The sequence below is a fragment of the Halichoerus grypus genome, chromosome 6 (genome assembly GCF_964656455.1).
Source record: "Halichoerus grypus chromosome 6, mHalGry1.hap1.1, whole genome shotgun sequence".
Taxonomy (NCBI): domain Eukaryota; kingdom Metazoa; phylum Chordata; class Mammalia; order Carnivora; family Phocidae; genus Halichoerus; species Halichoerus grypus.
Window position 1 is genome coordinate 114,188,200 of NC_135717.1, and position 18,983 is coordinate 114,207,182.

Sequence of the window (18,983 nt, forward strand, 5' to 3'; positions counted from 1 at the left end):
GCGAGCAGGGGGAGGGGCAGAGGGACAGAGAGAATCCCAAGCAGACTGCACAGAGCGTGGAGCCCGACGCAGGGCTCGATCTCACCACCCTGAGATCATGACCGTAGCCAAAATCAGGAGTGAGACACTTAACTGACTGAGCCACCCAGGGATCCCTCATGTACTTTTTTAGAAGTTTGATATTATTCAAAAATCATTTTAACCCCTGTGGAAAGCATTCATTCATATTACATTTATTTACTGAGCAGCTACTATGGGTTATCATCTGTGCCTGTTGTAGAAGAAATAAGAGAAATGAGACAGAGCTTCTATCCTTAGTGACCAGCAGAGGAGACAAACATTTAAACAGAAAGCATTTTCTGACAGCATGGTGAGCTTAGGTACATTACTCTTGTCTTTAGCTCTCAGAAGATTCTTAAAGATCCTTTGGGTTAGGAATGGAAACGGGGGAGGGGCAGACCAGCAGCGGAGAACCAGTACATGAACCCCATGTGCCCATCACGCATTGGGTATTGCCGAGTCCGTAGTTGGGCAAACAGCATATGTGCCTTTCAGGAATGGACAGTGTTAAACAGCCCTCATCTTGCTCAAGAGCTCGCTTTCTTCTGGAACCCATTCGGGAGCTGAAAGAGAAATTCCTGTGCCCCCTACAGTTGCTCATTGTGAAAAGTGGGCACCAACACAGACAAGAGGAGCAAGCCAGCTGTCTGACAAGCTGAGGCTCATAGCAACTGAAGCAGGACAGAGCTGCCATGCAAAGGCGCCCCAGGAAGCCTTCTAACCAGAGAAGGAGTGGTTCCAGAATAAACCATGTCCAAATTCTGAGAGACTGTTAGAAAATTTGTTCAGAGCAAAGAGAGGAGCCAAAAGACTTTAAATGGGCCTAGAGTCTTCTGAGTCTCTAAATTTCATTTTATTTTTTTTTAAGATTTTGTTTATTTATTTGACAGAGAGAGAGAGAGAGAGACAACACGAGCAGGGGGAGTGGCAGGCAGAGGGAGAGGGAGAAGCAGGCTTCCCGCTGAGCAGGGAGCCCGACGCGGGGCTCGATCCCAGGACCCTGAGATCATGACCTGAGCCGAAGGCAGGTGTCTAACCAACTGAGCCACCCAGGCGCCCTCTAAACTCCATTGTAATTGATACACTATCCATTTCTTCCTACATCTTCTAGAAACTAGCTTTGGAAGCAATGTGATTCTATGTTAATAACGAGAGGATTTTTGGAGCCGGTATTTGCCAAAGTGTTCATGAGCTATTAATGGGCTTTATGGAAAAAAAAAATTGTTACATGGTCAAGAAAATTTGAGAAATACCAGATTAAATAAAGACAAAGAAGTTTACTTACTATAAGACTTTTCAGAGTCTTAGTCTGCTAATATTCACTTTGAAACTCTGAGTAGAATACGCTATGTGCCATTTCCCAAAGCTCTTTCCCCCTGGAATTCTTTGATCAGAGAGCTCCTCATAAAATTAATGCTCTTTCTTTTAGGTCACAGATTAGGTTGTAATTTATTTTGGTAACCTATCTAGGTATCCAATCCGCCCTTCGCTTACCAGTGCATCACATCCTGACTGGGGTATATCGTCCAAGGGCATCGCTGTAAATTCACGCTTGGTCTCCCTCTTAGACATGGCATGAACTTATAAAAAGAAAACCAAAAGAACTTTGTCAGCTTCGAAAACAAGAATAACACCTCTGAGGGCACAACGTGGAGCAGAAAGTCAAAGTGATAAGCAGGCAGCAGTCACAGGCCTCGGTTTCCAGAGCAGGCCGAACAGCCGGACATGTTAGGTCCCATGAGATCAGAGAGACTAACAGTGTCTCATTGAAGGGAGGGACCTGGAGCCAGACTTGCTTCTTAAAACTCAGGGGCTGGGGTAGGGCTGTCCCAACAGCAAAAGAGGGCCGGAAATAAAAGCTGCCACCAGCAGTTACCTGAGGTCTGGAGGTTACACAAGGCCACACAGCTAAGCAGACATCGAGAATAGTCAGGACCCGGCTCCAGCTTCGCTTCCGTCTGCGGCCAGAGCTGCAATTCTAGGATGACCCCCCATGGGAAGAGAGCCCTGACCTGACACAATAAACCACTAGGGGTGGGGAGGAGAGGTGTGGCGAGCACAGAGAACGACAGGAGAAAGAGCTCCCCAGCGATGCCCTTTCCTCACACATACTCAGCCCTGGACACTCGACAGCCCCCACCGAGTCCTCAAGCCCGAGCTCATAGGTCACTTTCTTAGTGACTCTTAGCTGGTTCTTCCAAATTCAATCGTCCCTCACCCTCTGCATTGCCACCTCCACCACTCAGGGAACTGTAGTCATAAGACTCTGCCCCATCATTGTCTGCAGGTCTGAATTTCCAGGCGGCCAGATGCTCCCTGTGGGAAAGGACTGGGTCCCGTGCCCCCCATCACCCCCCCGCCATGTCCCAGCTCATCACAGTGGCTGGCATGACGACACACCACGTAAACTTGCTGCAGCCGTGAAGCCTGTGTGGGTAAGCCACCTATCTGAAATGAGATTTGGGTATTATCTGTGGAGGGGCCTTTAGGGGACGTCACTGAAGATCTCCTTTATCGAGTGACAGGCAGCTCACACCGTTCCAGGACACTGAAAATGGAATGAGGCAGAAGCATTGATGGCAAAAACATGCTGTATAGATGGGTAAGCTCCTGTGCGCTTTTTAAAAAATAGCTTTGTTATCATATTATTCACATGCTATAAAATTCATCCATTAAAGCGTGCAGCTCAGTGATTTCTTAGTTTATTTGAAGTTGTGCGACTGTCACCAAAATCTGATTTGAGAACATTTTTGTCACCTCAAAATGAAACCCCATGGCTGCTAGCTGGCACTCAACATTCTCCAACCCCCTCCCCCAACCTACCCTGAGGCCTCAGCAAATACGAATCTACTTTCTGTCTCTATAGATTTGCCAATTCTGAACATTTCATATAAATGAGATCATGCAATACGTGGTCTTTTATGACCGGCTTCTTCCACTCAGTGTAGTAGTGTTCCAGGTTCCCCCATGTCAGAGCACATATCAGTACTTCATTTTTTTATGGCTGAATAATATTCCATTGGATGGATATACCACATTTTGTTTATCCATTCTGATAGAAATGTGGGTTGTTTTAGTTTCTCGCTATTATGAATAATACTGCTTTGAACAGGAATGTACACATTTTTGTCTGGACATCCATTTTTCTTTCTCTTGGGTATATACCTAGGCGTGGAATTGCTGGGCTATATGGTAACTCTATGTTTAACATTTTGAGAAAATACCAAACTGTTTTCAAAAGTGGCCACACTATTTTACATTCTGACCAGCAACGTGTAGAGGGTTCCAATTTCTACACATCTTTCCAAATACCTGTTTTCTGTCTTTTTTATTATAGCCAGACTAGTGGATGTGAAATGGTATGTCACTGTGGTTTTGATTTCCCTAAAGACTAGTCATGTAGAGCACTTTTCTTTGTCCTTACTGGCCATCTGTAGATCTTCTTTGGAGAAATGTCTATTGAAATCCTTTGCCCATCTTTAAATTGAGTTATTTCTCTTTTTATTAGAGTTGGAAGTTACTTTATATATGGTGAATAAAAGTCCCTTATCAGAAATATGATTTGCAAGTGTTTTCTCACATTCTGCATGTTTTCCTTTTACTTTCTTGATGGTGTCCTTTGAGGCACAAATGTTTATAATTTTGATGAAATCGTATTTATTTTTTCTTTTGTCACTTGTGCTTTTGATTTTTTTGTCTAAGGAACAGTTGGGGGCACCTGGATGACTCAGTCAGTTAAGCATCTGACTCTTGATTTTGGCTCAGGTCATGATCACAGGGTCCTGGGATTGAGCCCCATGTTGGGCTCTGCGCTTAGCTTGGAGTCTGCTTAGGATTCTCTCTCCCCTTCTCCCTCTCCCTCTGCCTCTCTCTTGCTCTCTCTCAAATAAATAAATAAATCTCTAAAACAAAAAAAGAAAGAAAAAGAAACAGTTGCCTAACCCAGTCATAAAGATTTGTTCCTATATTTTTTCCAGGAGATTTATAGTTTTAGCTCTTCTATCATCCATTTTGAGTTACTGTGTATGTGTGGTGTAAGGTAGGGCTCTAAAGTTATTAATTTGTATGTACATATCCATTTGTCCCAGTACCATTTCTTGAGAAGACCATTCTTTCTCTGCATGATTATCTGGGTGCATTGTCAAAAATCAGTTGAACGTAAATATGAAGGTTTATTTCTGGACCATTAAGTCTATTCCACTTACCTATATGTCTATACTTAGCCAGTAACACACTGTCCTGAGTGCTGTAGGTTTGTAGTAACTTCTTCAATCTGGAAGTGAGTCTAACTTTGCTCTTCTTTTTCAAGATTATTTGATCGAATCTGGGTATTTTGCATTTCTACATGAATTTTATGATCAGCTTGTCAATTTCTACAAAAAAGGTCAGCTGTGATTTGATAAGGACTGTAAGGATTTTGTTGAATCTGTAGATCTGTTTGGGGAGTATTGCCATCTCAACAATGTTAAGTCTTCTCATTAATGAACATGATGTCTTTCCATTTATTTAGATCTTTGTTTTCTTTCAACAGTGTTTTACAGTTTTAACTATACAAGTCTTGGATTTCTTATGTTAAACAAATATATAAGTATTTTATTCTTGTTGATGCTATTGTCAATGGAATTGTTTTCTTAATTTCATTTTCTGACTATTCATTGCAAGTGTATAGAAACACAATTATATTTGTACATTGATCTGGCACCTTGCTCCTTCCTAAACTCATTTGTCAGTTCTAATAATTTTTTAGTGGATTCCTTAGGATTTTCCATATGGGAGATCATATCTTCTGCAAGTAGAATATCTTATTTCTTCCTTTACAATCCGGAGGCATTTTATTTCTTTTTCTTCACTAATTGTCTTAGCTAGAATCTTCAGCACAATGTTGAATGGAAGTGGTGAGAGTGGACATCCTTGTTGAGTTTATGACCTTAGAGGGGAAGCATTCGGTCTTTCACAATTAAGTATGATGTTCTTCAAGGGCTTTTCATAGATAGCTTTTATCAGGTTAAGGAAATTACCTTCTAATAAGATTTTTTTTTTATTTCACAGATCCTTTTAATGAATTATTATTTCACTCTTAAGACAACAGTTCTTTAACTGTTAGCAAAAGATTGCTTTCAAAATAAGGCACTGAAACAGATGCATAAGACAGTCCTTTCAATACAATGAAACGTAATGAAAAGTGTTCTGAATGAGGAAAGTATATAAAATAAATAAGACCAGTTTTACAGCCTGCATAATGCATAGTAATTTAACCATTAAATTAGAATCTGTAAAACTAGAAATGTACTTTTTGTATCAGCCTTAACAATGATTTTCAAGAAACTGACAAGTTTTGAAACAACTACATAGGTCAAATTGTATTCTACACCTAAAATATTTGATTATTTTCAGGTTTGCCTTCCCTTGCCTTGCCAAATTCAATTTATATTTTCTAGTCAGTATGTTTTACATAATCTACACATTTAATTAACAACTTTACAATTTTTGTAAATTTTTGTTGGGTGTTTTCATCATGACAGACTGTTGGATTTTGTAAAATGTTTTGTCAATATCCTATGTGCTTTTGTATCAGATATTTATTGCTGTGTAACAAATAACCCAAAACTTAGTGACTTAAAACCACATTCCTTTTACTGACTCTCAATCTGGTAGGACAGCAATATGGGCTAGACTCAGCTAGATTATTCTTCTCCTGGACTTGCCTGGGACTGGAGCTGGATAGTCTAAGATGGCCTCCCTCATATGTCTGGCAGTTGGTGCTGACTGTCAACTGGGTCTCTTTTCATGTGCTCTGTCATTTTCCAGGTGACTCAAGCAAACTTCTTTACATGGCAATCTCAGGACAATGATGCAGGAAAATGAGAGCAGAAGCTGTAAGTACTCTTGAGGCCTTGCTTGGAAATCACACTGTTCAATTTGCCAAAGCTAGTTGCAAAGTACAGCCCAGATTCACTAGGCTTCACATCCTGTTGGGAGAAATGGCATTTTAATCCACCCTACCCATTAAAGGTCCTGTATTCCCTCCTCCTGACAGTCTGAGTTACATCTTCCCATAATCTTCCTTCCCCATTCTTCTTTCCTTGAAATTCTGGGCACAGACTTTTCTTGGGTAGATAAGAACCAATAAAGATCATTTGTTCTGTGGTTTATAACCTTCTTCTCAAGGGAGAGAAAGAAACTAAATAAATTTCACTCTTAGAAGATAAGTAGAAATGTCAGATCAGGGCAATGATAAAGTGAAATTTACTGTTTGGTACCAGCTCTTATAAATGCAACAGAGAAGCATAATCTGGAAGATTGTAAACAGAATTCAATTTTTTCTGTTTTCTGCTCCGAGTCTGGTATTTCTCCTAATTACATTTACATGATTTGTTTGTTAATTGTTTAGAAGCAGCTGGTCCAAAATAAATAGAGACAATGATAGTAATTTGCATATGTTTTTTTATTATAATTAAAGTTCCAGACACAAGTTTGAGTCCTCACAATGTAGAGCAGTTATGTAAGACTGTGTTTTGCAGAATGCGCCCAAGGAAAGCAAAGAATGTTGACACATTGGATTTATTCAATTGCCTAGAACCTTAAAGTTAACTGGAATTTTCAGCACTCCGTTGTAAAAAAAAAAAAAGAAGCAAGTCATTAGAAAACATTGACAACTTGACTGACTTATTAAAAACAAAACAAAACAAAACTTCTTTCTATAAGCAGGACACGTTCAATTTCAATCTCTTGCAATTAAATAGAGGCACTCGGGCCTGTAAGTAAAAAAAAAAAAAGCTTTAATTTTAATCAGTATAAGGATGGATGAGGCATATTTAAAAGATTTAAACATCAGAATGGAAAAAAAGGACCCTCTGACACTCAGTTAAGCAGAGACACAAGTAATTTTGATAGCCTTATCAGTCCAATAATGCAAGTGAGTTAGGATTTATTTTTGTTTAAAGTGGAGCCAATTTCATTGTTATTGATAACAGCTACCACATACTGAATATTATCAGGTGCTTTGCTATATTATATAAATTATTTAATCCTCACGACAACTCTACGTATTAGTTAAAGCACCACAGACTGGGTGGTACTTAACAAGAGAGATTTATTTTCTCACAGTTCTGGAGCTTAGAAGTCCCAGGTCAAGGTGTCCTACCAAGGGCTGTAAGGGAAGGGGCTGCTCCGGGCCTCTCTCCTTGGCTATAGATGGCTATCTTCTCCCTGGGTCCTCACATTATCTTCCCTCTGTCTGTGTCTGTGTCCAAATTCATATAAGGACACGGGTCATATGGTACGCGGGCCCACCCTAATGAGCTCATTTAAACTTTAAAAGACTCTGTCTCCAAATAGAGTCACATTCTGGAGACCCTATCTCCAAACACAATGCCGGGAGGGGGGTAGGACTTCAACATGTGAATTGGGAAGGAGGACACTATTCAACCCATAACAGATCTCTATTCCCCACTGTACAGCTGAGAAGACAGGCCCGGAAAGATTCCTATTTGTTCAAAGGCTCCAGCTAGTGGTAGTAGAGCAGAGACAAACCACATCTGTTGAATTCCCGAGCCCAGCTGTTAACCATGCCACTACACTCCTGGCCTTCATAATAGTCAGATGGATCTTTTCTCATTGGTGTCCCCACCAATCTCACGCTCCCATACCCCCACAGGTTTGATCACCTCACACCAACTACGCCTCCCACACTAGCCTCCGGTTGTCCCCAACTCTGCCCCCACCCCCAGGTCCAGTTGAATGTTCTAGCCTGGACTTTCCCCCATGAGGGTCCCCAAGTGGTTCCCCTCATTGCCAGCCTCCAGCCTCCTGGCTTCCGTCACTACCATCTCCATGTGGCTTCCAAACACGCACAAGTGACACCCCAGCTTTCTTTGAATCATATTTACACTTTATCTCACAAAGACTGCCTGGGCTTTCTACGGTCTCAACCCACTAGCCAGTAAATGAAACTGAGAGAATGAACTCAGGAGGGCGTGTAAGGGGTGCATACCACACACCTGTGCGTGCCTCTCCACTCGCCTGCGTCCTGAGCCTTTCCTGACGCTCACACCCTTCCCAGCAGAATGACTCACCCATCCCTGAGGCCCCACAGGGCCAGATGGGCTTTTATCAGACACCAGCGCTACCTTATTGTGACTATTTATTTTCATATCTGCCTTTCCACCAGACTGAGATAGCAACAATGTCTTCTTTGTCTCTGAATCCTCAAGGCTTAGCATTTCACCTGGTACTTATTGGTGAGTATTTAATACATGTTTGGTGAATGAATAAATGAATGATGAAGTCTCTACCCTCTACATCAAAAATACTTCTTCACCCAGCCAAATGATGCATAAAATCAGAATATTCGATATTATGAGAGTTTCTTCTTTTGGTTTAAGAATTTGTACCTTAAATTAAAGGATGAACACTTGTCAGTTGCTTAAGCCTCGGTGTGAGTGATTTCCTTAAGGGGGAGGTGTACAGAGTTATTAGGAGAAATGACTGCTTGAGGTGCCTAATAAGGGGAGAAGAAAGGGGGAAAATACAGAAGGATAATCAGAAGACTAGAGAAGCTTTTTCTCTTCAACAGCTTTTCTGAGGAGCAGCTCTGGTTGCCATAGCAACACAGCAATTTGCGGTCCTTCCTTCCAGCTTCCTACCTGCCAGTGAGGAGGAAGTGAAAGCCACAACCTGTTAACGCAGCAGGGCATCCTCCTGGCATCTCTGGAGAGTGCAGCCGGGGGAAGACTCAGGGACTGGCAGCCTGCGCCCAACCGCCCACCCAGCAAGGGTGGCGAAGGAGACAAGCTCAGGGGGGCGGGACCACACTCCTGCCAGGAGGTGAAGGCTAACGTGTGGGCGCCAGTGACAGGAACAGGGCGTAAGCTGCCACAGTCAGCAAATAATCGCAGCTGGGGCAACAGTTCTTGGAACTGATTACCCAGAGATCCTCTGACTTAATTGATTTTATACGACCTCCTGACTGCAAAATTGGGAGCTTCAAACAATAAAGGGCAATTTTCAAAGGACAGCTGCTTGCTCAAATGGACACCCCACACAGAATTGTTTACTGGAGCTTCTAATGACTTGTTCTTCTCAACTAAGCCAGAAAATGTTTTTCTAAACAAGAAACGGGGAAACTGCCAGATCTATGAATAGGAGATTGTGCATGAGGGTGTTGCTACAATGTGTAATTAGTAGTCTTCCTAATCAAATCAGCAGCTTTATTGTAAGATTTTCCCATTTCTCCAGCAGAAATATGACTTGAAAACGCTAACAAAAGTCTCATCTTTCCAGGATCTTCTTTCTTTCTGCCCATTCTAAGTCTTGAGCATAACTCAAGTCAACAGTAGTTTTTTTGCAAGGTATAAGGAAAAGGGAGACTTGGAGGTAATCATAAAATTACATTTGATACATTTATTAATCAGTTGAATTCATGTATTGCTCTGTCACCAACACCCCAAAATGAAGACATAAGGAAATTGTGAATTCAGAAAAAAAAAAAATTGGAGCTTATAAAGGTTTTCTTTTAGAGGGAATTTTCTTTTCTATCAACACCAAAGGGAAAACTTAATCCAAACAGTTCCTAGAGTTGATCACGGTTCATTGAGGAACAAAACAGCAGAAACATATAACTTCATGGCAACTCCCACCAAGTAGAACCTCTCATTACCAGCAACAAGCCAAATAATTTACTTAGCAACCCTGCTGCGGGCATTTAGCCTTTGCCTTTCTCACATCTGGTGCTCCAAGTATGATGCATTTAATAAACATGTTGATAAGCTGATAATTTATTCCTGGCACTATTTTTACTTCTTTTTACACCAAACTTCATTCTTGGGGTGGAAACGTATTGACTGTCTCATTGTTAAGTGACCTTTCTTACTATGCTGATAGGAGATTTTACAAAGCATGCCAATGAGCCTGGTCTTAGAAATCAAGCCGAGTATCAGCCGTAGGCTGACATTTTGTACCACAGCCAGAAGTGAAGCAGCCAGCCAAGGTGCAGTGGGAGGGAGAGCCACCTCCCAACGTTCCCTGAAGGCATCTCAGAGTCACAACAACATGGGGAATTGATGTATTCCGTGACCTCCAGATGACAATGCGCGTGTTTTATTTTACCACTACATGTTAAGATGGAAAATCAAGTAGAGCTAATTTGATTTGGTTTATGAGATTTTTATGTAAAAAAACGGGCAGATGGAGATGCCAGATAGTTACAGAACCACCAAAGATTTTTTGATATGTCTTCCAAAACAGAGATTGATTTGTGGAGACATTTGATATGTCTCCCAAAACACACATTTTTTTTCGTTCTACAAAATCTAAACAGACCTTCGTTGCCTAAGGATGTCATGCGGGCATCCATGTGGCCGCCATTGACTCCATGAGGGGACAGAATACACCATCGGTCACTCTTCCAAGGACAAAAGCTCAGCTCCTCGAGGAGCAGGCGGGTGGATCGATTCAGAAGTATGCTATGATAGACAAACTCCTAGACCAGGAATAAGAAGCAGCCGGATTCTTCTCCTAGCTCTGCCACCAACAGACTGTCACGTAACCTCAACCTCTGAATCTCTAGATCAGTTAGCTATTGCCACGCAGCAAACCACCCCAGAACTTAGTGGCTAAAAACAACCACCACTTATGATTTCTCACAAATCTATGGCTAGGTGGTTCTGGGAGAGGCTCAGCTGAGCTCAGCTGGGGTCCACTGGCAATTTTAAGATGGCTTTCAGCCGTGACAAACTGGTTCTGTTTCAGGTTTATCTCAACCTCCAGCAGGCTAGTCCAGGATTGTTCTTATGGTGGGGGTGGGGGATGAAGGAGAAACAGGGGAAGAGAGGAGGGAAGAAGGGGAGAGGAGGGAAAGAAAGCAAGCTAGAGACAGAGAGAAAATGGTCTCTTGGGAGAACTGGCCATCTAACACTTCTACCACATTCTTTTGGTGTGCCCTTTACACAGGCTTGTTTTGAGTAACAAGCGGGTCGGTCTCTGTGTAGAATTTATACAGTAGATTGTGAAATGTCATGAAGTAGATATAATAAGACATCCAACACGTCCTTACTGCTGTCCTCCATAAGATACACAGACTTCTGTCCTCGTGAGAGATGAAGTCAGTAATGACCTCTGGGGGCAGGGAATGTCATGTGAGATATCTTACGTACTTCTGCCCCATTCCACAAAGCTTTGCGGTGGCTTGGTACAAGAATGCAGCCACAAAAATGCCAGCAAACCATAAATACAAACAATGAATAAGAACTGAGAAAAACATAATTGATGGTTGGAAATGAAGACCCAGGGTTAGGAGTGATAAGGGACACTAGCCCAAATACCCAAGCCATAAGGACAATACCACGACTATATTTGAGTCTTATATTTGGTTCTGTATTTCCTAGAAGTAAACAAAAAAAAGAGGTGCTTCCTCAAATATGGTCTACAAGTTGATCTGTGAAGGCACAAGCCGGCCAGCGCATTCCCCCTCCCCACCCTCTGGGCAGTGATTGCGGAGAAGCCCGTCAGCAGGTGCAGTGCGAGGCACTTTCCCGTCCGGGGTGTCGCCGGGCCGCACGGAATGCTGGGTATTGCAGGGAGGCGGGCAAGGAGCCTCTGCGCTCGCAGCTGCGAGGTGCACACTGCGGTCAGAAGAACGGGGGTTTGTGAAACAAGAGAGAGGGAAGTGAGACGAATTTTTCCATTCATGCCGGCAGCACAATGTTTCTTTTAAAAATTTTTTTAAATAAATTTAACTTAAAAAAATACGTCAACATCGATATCAATATGAAGAGTACAGAGGATGTATAGGTAAGGCACACTTGTGAAGTTACGATGGAAGCACCTGACGCCTGAGAAGCAGCTTTCTGGGACGTCCATTGATAAGCAGCAATGGTTCCCAGTGAACTTTCCAGGGTGAGTTAGTAGCAAATATCTTTCTGCCTGGAGTCTGTGCACGGTAGGGGCCCTGTAAGACGGGATGCACTTAGATCTACATCTATACGTAACCATGAAATGAGTCGAGTTGTACTACTATTTAAATATTTTCGTTGATACGGGCCCCTCACCTGCTTGGTCAGCTTGCCAGGTGTGACCTGCCTGGGACCCAACCCCACCCCCCTCCGTGGTTCTCTAGGTATGGGGATGGGGAAAGTTCCCTAAGCAAGGAGTTGACACATTTTTTGTTGTTGCTGTTCACTTTCACCCAATGGCCACATGTTGGAGTTCAGATGTGTCTCGGTGGGTGTATGGCATGGAGCATCTGGTTTCAACTAAACTACCTTTCACAAAATGGACAGGATTAAAGACAAATCCCCCCAAATAACAAGCATAAGTAAACAAAAAGGAAATGGCACAACCTACACGTCTCTGATCCTTCAGAGGGGCGAGCTTTTTATCAGCCACGTTATGAGGTAAAGCAAGGTTCCGATCTATCCGACCAAACATCAACCTCCAAACTTAAGCTTAATAGAAAGACTACCTAAAATATGGATTTACCTCCCCTCTTGTTGATTATTAGCTGTGCCTTGACTTTGTGTTGTGCCTGTTCTATTAGCTACCGGGGGGAGCATGAAGCCATCGGGATTAGCAAGGCATTTTTAAAAGGAAGCAGCTTAAACAGTCATCATCATAATTGAGTGATATTGTTCTAGTAATGAGTAAAGTAAGAAAAAAAACACTCATTTTTATCTGTATGTCATCTTTTTAAATTGCCGTTTTATGCATGCTTTCTAATGTAGATAACATTGATATCCTGGCATGGGTATATAATTTATAAATAAATCCATACGGATTGGGAGAGCATGCGGATACATTTTTTCATCCATGAGGATGTAATTAAAACAGTTGGGATATTGCTGCTTTAATTTAAAAATTAGCTGGTTGAATGGAATTATTAAGCTTAGAATCACTACATTTGGAGAACAGCCACATAATAATTATTTTAAAATTAAAATAGTTGACTGAAGACTAGACTCACCAGGCAGACACCGGCACGGGTGAGGGCAGCTGCATCCCCCCCATGTCCACATTGGCCACTGGCTGTCCCCCGGCTGCCCCCCTGGCCCCCAAAGAGCTGCCGCCTCTGCCATTGCCCTTTCCACCTCTCGGTAATTCGAAATGAAGCTGTTGTCATTTCTGGAAGGAAACTTGCCCACAGATCAAGCAGGAAGTGTGGCAGGAGGTGGAAGAATGGGTGACATTGGGCCACAAGCTGCAAGGTAGTTGGGAGTGTGGTTCTGGTTGGTGAGAATCCTGCAAGTCACCCCTCCAACCTCAACAAAACCAGGGCAGCTGCAGATGTGGAAATCACCTCACCATTGTGAAACCGGCTTCAGTTTCAGAGGAAGAACTGTTGAATTGAATCAATAAATTAAATAATGATAACACATGGGCGCCTGGGTGGCTCAGTTGGTTAAGCGACTGCCTTCGGCTCAGGTCATGGTCCCGGAGTCCTGGGATCGAGTCCCACATCGGGCTCCCGGCTCAGCGGGGAGCCTGCTTCTCCCTCTGACCCTCTCCCCTCTCATGCTGTTTCTCTCTCTCTCTCTCTCAAATAAATAAATAAATAAAATCTTTAAATAATGATAACACAGGTGGCCTCCTTGTTCAGCTGCCTCTTCCAGAGCACACTGACGAGGAAGAGATCTATAATGCTGTTTCTCCAGACAAGGATGTTGATGGCTTTCATGTCATTTGTGTAGGGCAAATGTGTTTGGACAGTAGTCCATGTTACTGATGACCTCATGGAGTGTTTAGGAAATAATTAAGCAAATTGGCATTCCAATCCCAGGGAAGAATGTGGTTGTGGCTGGAAGGTCAAAAATGTTGGCATGCCCATTGCACAGCTACTACACAAAGATGGGGCGTGTGAATGCCCTGGAGGCGATGCCACTGTTACTGTGTCTCATCCGAACACTCCCAAAGAGCGACCGAAGAAACATACGGTTCTTGCAGATATAGTGGTCTCTGCTACGGGCAGTCCAAATCTGATCACAGCAGCTATGATCAAGGAGGGAGCAGCACAACATCACTTGGCATCAGGGAAATACAAATAGGAACCACAATGAGATACCACCTCACACCAGTCAGAATGGCTAAAATTAACAAGTCAGGAAACAACAAATGTTGGCAAGGAGGTGGAGAAAGGGGAACCCTCTTACACTGTTGGTGGGAATGCAAGCTGGTGTAGCTACTCCAGAAAACACTATGGAGGTTCCTCAAAAAGTTGAAAATAGAGCTACCCTACAACTCAGCAATTGCACTACTGGGTATTTACCCCAAAGATACGAATGTAGTGATGCAAAGGGGCACCTTCACCCCAATGTTTATAGCAACAATGTCCACAATAGCCAAACTATGGAAAGAACCTAGATGTCTATTGACAGATGAATGGATAAAGAAGATGTGGTATATACCTCCAATGGAATATTACTCAGACATCAAAAAAATGCAATCTTGCCATTTGCAAAGATGTGGATGGAACTAGAGAGTATTATGCTAAGCAAAATAAGTCAATCAGAGAAAGACAATTATCATATGATTTCACTCATATGTGGAATTTTTTAAAAAAAGAGTTTATTTATTTGAGAGAGAGAGAATGAGAGAGAGAGAGAGCACATGAGAGGGAGGAGGGTCAGAGGGAGAAGCAGACTCCCTGCTGAGCAGGATGCCCAATGCAGGACTCGATCCTGGGACTCCAGGATCATGACCTGAGCTGAAGGCAGTCGCTTAACCAACTGAGCCACCCAGGCGCCCCTCATATGTGGAATTTAAGAAACGAAACAGAGGAACATAGGGGAAGGGAGGGAAAAATAAAACAAGATGAAATCGGAGAGGGAGACAAACCATAAGAGACTCTTAACTATAGGAAACAAACAGGGTTGCTGGAGGGGATGGGGGCGAGGGAATGGGGTAACTGGGTGATGGACATTAAGGAGGGTACATGATATAATGAGCACTGGGTGTTATATAAGACTGATGAGTCACTGAACTCTATCTCTGAAACTAATAATACATTATCTGTTAATTAATTGAATTTAAATAAAATAAAATAAATTTTTTAAAGGAGGGAGCAGTAGTCACCAATATGGGAATAAATAGACTTCAGGATCCCATAACTGTTAACCCCAAGTTGGTTGGAGATGTGGATTTTGAAGGAGTCAGAAAGAAAGCCAGTGACATCACTCCAGTCCCAGGGGTGTTGGTCCCATGACAGTGGCAATGCTGATGAAGAATACCATTATCATTGCAAAAAAGGTGCTGAGGCTTGAAGAGCAGGGAATATTGAAGCCTAAGGAGCTTGGAGTAGCAACTAATTAACTGTTGTGTCTTCTGTCATGAACAACACTCCAAGCTAGTTCAAGAGGCAAAACAGACCAATAGAAATGCAATATTTTTTTATTTATTTTATTTATTTTACTATTTATTAAATAAAATATTTATTTTATTTATTTTTTATTTATTTTATTTATTTTATTTATTTATTTATTTTATTTATTTATTTGTTTTAGATGGAGTTTTAGATGTTTTAAAATGGTTGTATTTATTGAAAGCTTAAATAGGTGGGTGTTTGTACATGTAGTTCTGCAGTACCTCACCACAGAGTATGCCATTATCATTCTGGGTCATGTGATCCAGCCAAGAGAAGCCATTCACCTAGTGATTAATATGGCGGACATTGTCACATTGAGAATGGATGCTTAACTTTGTCAAGCCACTTCAGTTAAAATTTGCGTTTTCTAAGATTGCATTTCCCAAGTTGTATTCCAGTAGGAGTTGATACTCACTTTAGGTTCCAAAACTTTTGAGTTCAACTGGTCAAACCAAAGGAAAAATGTTGCTAGAGAAAATTAGGGAAACGATCAAAAGAAAAAAATGCTAATTGAGTAAAAAAAAATAGTCTAATTTACATACATATTGTATGTAAAAACTCTATGTTAATGGTGTCCTAAGCTGTCATTTGTGGCTTAGTCATTGGGAAAATGTTTAGGGTTGCTCCAAGAGGGGTTGGTTCTCTTTTTATGTGTTACATTCATGAGGTTTCCCATTTTCTTCCAGGATGGAAAGACTTATTTTATTTTATAGATTATTGGTGTGTATTGTCATATTTGGCTTTTCCTGTGTCCTTGAACTTCATTGTTACATCTTTGTACTACTGGGGGTGTCCGTGTGCTTTCTTTGGTATATCTTGAAACCTGTTTTTGAAAAACAAAACGTGGGCTTGATAATCATTAGGGCAGCTTAAGTAAGTGTGCAACTGACTTTTCCACTGAAGACTTGTCATCAGCTGCCTGCTTTCTCTGATGTACCTGTTGGCTTTCCCTGATGGGTTTTTGAGAACTTGAGTTAATATTGAATTTAATCAGACTTACTGATTTAAAGGGTTTTTCTGTTTGTTTCATTACTTTTTTTTTAATAAAACACTTCTGAGTGGTGTGGGAAAAAAAAAGACTAGTCTTACTGTTAGTGGTGTGATCACAGGATGCATCACCCCCCAGGCCACTTCCAGTTTGTGACAATAATATTAGCGTACAGGAAGAAACTCACTCAACTATTTTTATGGACAACGAACAAGCATCCACATTTACTAAAGTCAGTTTCAAATCATTAATATTGAACTAATACAAAAGGGGTTGCAGAATACAACCCTGCTTTATGCTCCTGGACACTGTTAGTTGAATCATCAAAAGATAAGCCAGAAACAACCTAAGTGTCTGTCGATAGATGAGTGGTAAAGAAGATGTGACTTATATGTATATATAATATTATTCACCCATGAGAAAGGAGATCCTGCTATTTGCAACAACATTGATGGACCTTGAGGACATTATGCTCAGTGAGATAAGTCAGATAAAGGAAGACAAATACTATATTATCTCACTTATATATGCAGCCTAAAAAAGAAGAACTCTTAAAAACAGTGCGTAGAATGGTGGTACCAGGAACTGGAGGTAGGAGAAAAGGAGAGATATTGTTTAATGGTACAAGCTTGCAACTAGTGGATAAGTAAGTCCTGGAGATGTCATGCACATAATAGTAATTATAGACAACAGTCCTGTATTATGAACATCAGACTTGATAAGACACTAGATCTTAGTTTTTCCCACCACAAAAAAAGAAATGGTAATTATGTGATGTGATAGAGGTGTTAAGGGTCACTACAATAGTTATCATGACTTAAATTAATATCGACAACTATGAATCCATACAGAACTCATTCAGCCTGAGCCAAAGCAGGCTACTATCATAGAGCCACGTATTAAGGAGAGATCAGTAAAAGTTTCAAGAGCAAGTTGGAGGATTCACAATGAATGGAAGGCTAAGTTCCTTTGCTCCTCATATGAAATGTCGGCCTGGAAACCCAGAACTGCAGGATAGAGAGAAGAGAGCTATGACAATGAGGTTAAATGCCTACAGTGCATGAAATGGTTGTCATTTTTAAAATGGGGTCTCATGTTTTTTGAGTCTAATCAGATGGAACTGTGTCTATTGCTATGAATGTTTGTGCTCCCCAAACTCATATGTTGAATCCTAACCCCGAAAGGTGATGCTGTTAGGAGATGGGGCCTTTGGAAGGTGATTAGGTCATGAGGTATCTGCATTATAGAATCAGAGCCTTCTAGAAAAGACTGCACAGAAGCCCCTAGCCCTTTCCACCATGTGAGGACACAGGGAGAAGCACCAGCTATGGACCAGGAAGAGGGCCCTCTCCAGAACACAACCATGTTGGCACCTTGATCTTGGACATTCCAGCATCCAGAATTGTGAGAAATAAATTTCCATTGTGTATAAGCCATCCAGGCAGTGATATTTTGTTATAGCAGCCAGAATGAACTGAGGCATCTATGAAGTTCATTTAAGTTATGAGGTTGATAAGGATTAGTGCTTATCAGTATGAAAAATTGCAGAATAGTTCCAGTGGCAAAAGGTATTCATCTGCCATCTTATTTAAGCTATGAGGAATGTTATCTGATGTCAGCTGAAAAGTGCATGGGGGTCTATCACATTTGAATCACTTTCCCAAGGGTCTTAAGAAATAGATCCTTTGGGGTGCCTCGGTGGCTCAGTCATTTAAACATCAGACTCTTGATCTCAGCTCAGGTCTTGATCTCAGGGTCATGAGTTCAAGCCCCACGTTGGGCTTCATCCTGGGCGTGGAGCCTACTTAAAAAAAGTAGGGGTGGGGAATAGGTCCCTTAGGGAAGAGCAACCTACAATAAAATCAGTGAAAGATGGTCTGTAATCTTGAAGACATGTAACTCAAAAGGAGGAAATAATGAAAGGAAGGAAGCACTCTTGGCTCGTAAGCATAGGCCATGGCCCCCAAAGAACAGAAAAAGCAGAGTCAGAGAGTAAAAAGTTATAGCAGTTTTTCAGGATCTTCCAAAGAAAGGAGATTCTGACATTTCCTTATTCTTTAAACCAAAGTAACCATAAACACAGATGAATCATAAATGAGAAGGGTCTTTGGAGAATACCCAGCTCTCTCTGCTCTGGTTCCTCATGCATCAGGCAGTCTCCTGAGGAGCCTTTGGGCTCCTGCACAGATGTGTACACCAAGAAGAGGATTCCTTTCCCCAGTGGCAGGAGCTGGACCTGGGCCAAGTGTGGCTCACTGCAAACAAATAAGTAGGACAGCGGCGCCTGGGTGGCTCAGTCGGTTAAGCGTCTGCCTTCAGCTCAGGTCATGACCTCGGGGTCCTGGGATCAAGTCCCGTGATGGGCTCCATGCTCAGCGGGGAGTCTGCTTCTCCCTCTCCCTCTGTCCCTGCCTCTCTTTCTCCCTCCCTCAAATAAATAAATAAAATCTTAAAGAAAAAAAAAAAGTAGGACAGAACAACACCTGTGAGTTTAGTCCTTGTGACTCCCTCCAAATATGATTTTCCACATGTGTACAAAAACAACTAGGCTACATAACCAGCAAACAGAGGCTCCAAATCATC

General features: G+C 41.9%; 1 long non-coding RNA gene and 1 pseudogene across 1 annotated transcript in view; both read left to right on the top strand.

The window, feature by feature from the left end:
- Positions 1-18,983, top strand: part of LOC144382367 (uncharacterized) — a 422,766-nt gene that overhangs the window by 91,483 nt on the left and 312,300 nt on the right. The window lies entirely within an intron of this gene.
- Positions 11,932-15,626, top strand: LOC144382034 (bifunctional methylenetetrahydrofolate dehydrogenase/cyclohydrolase, mitochondrial-like; annotated as a pseudogene).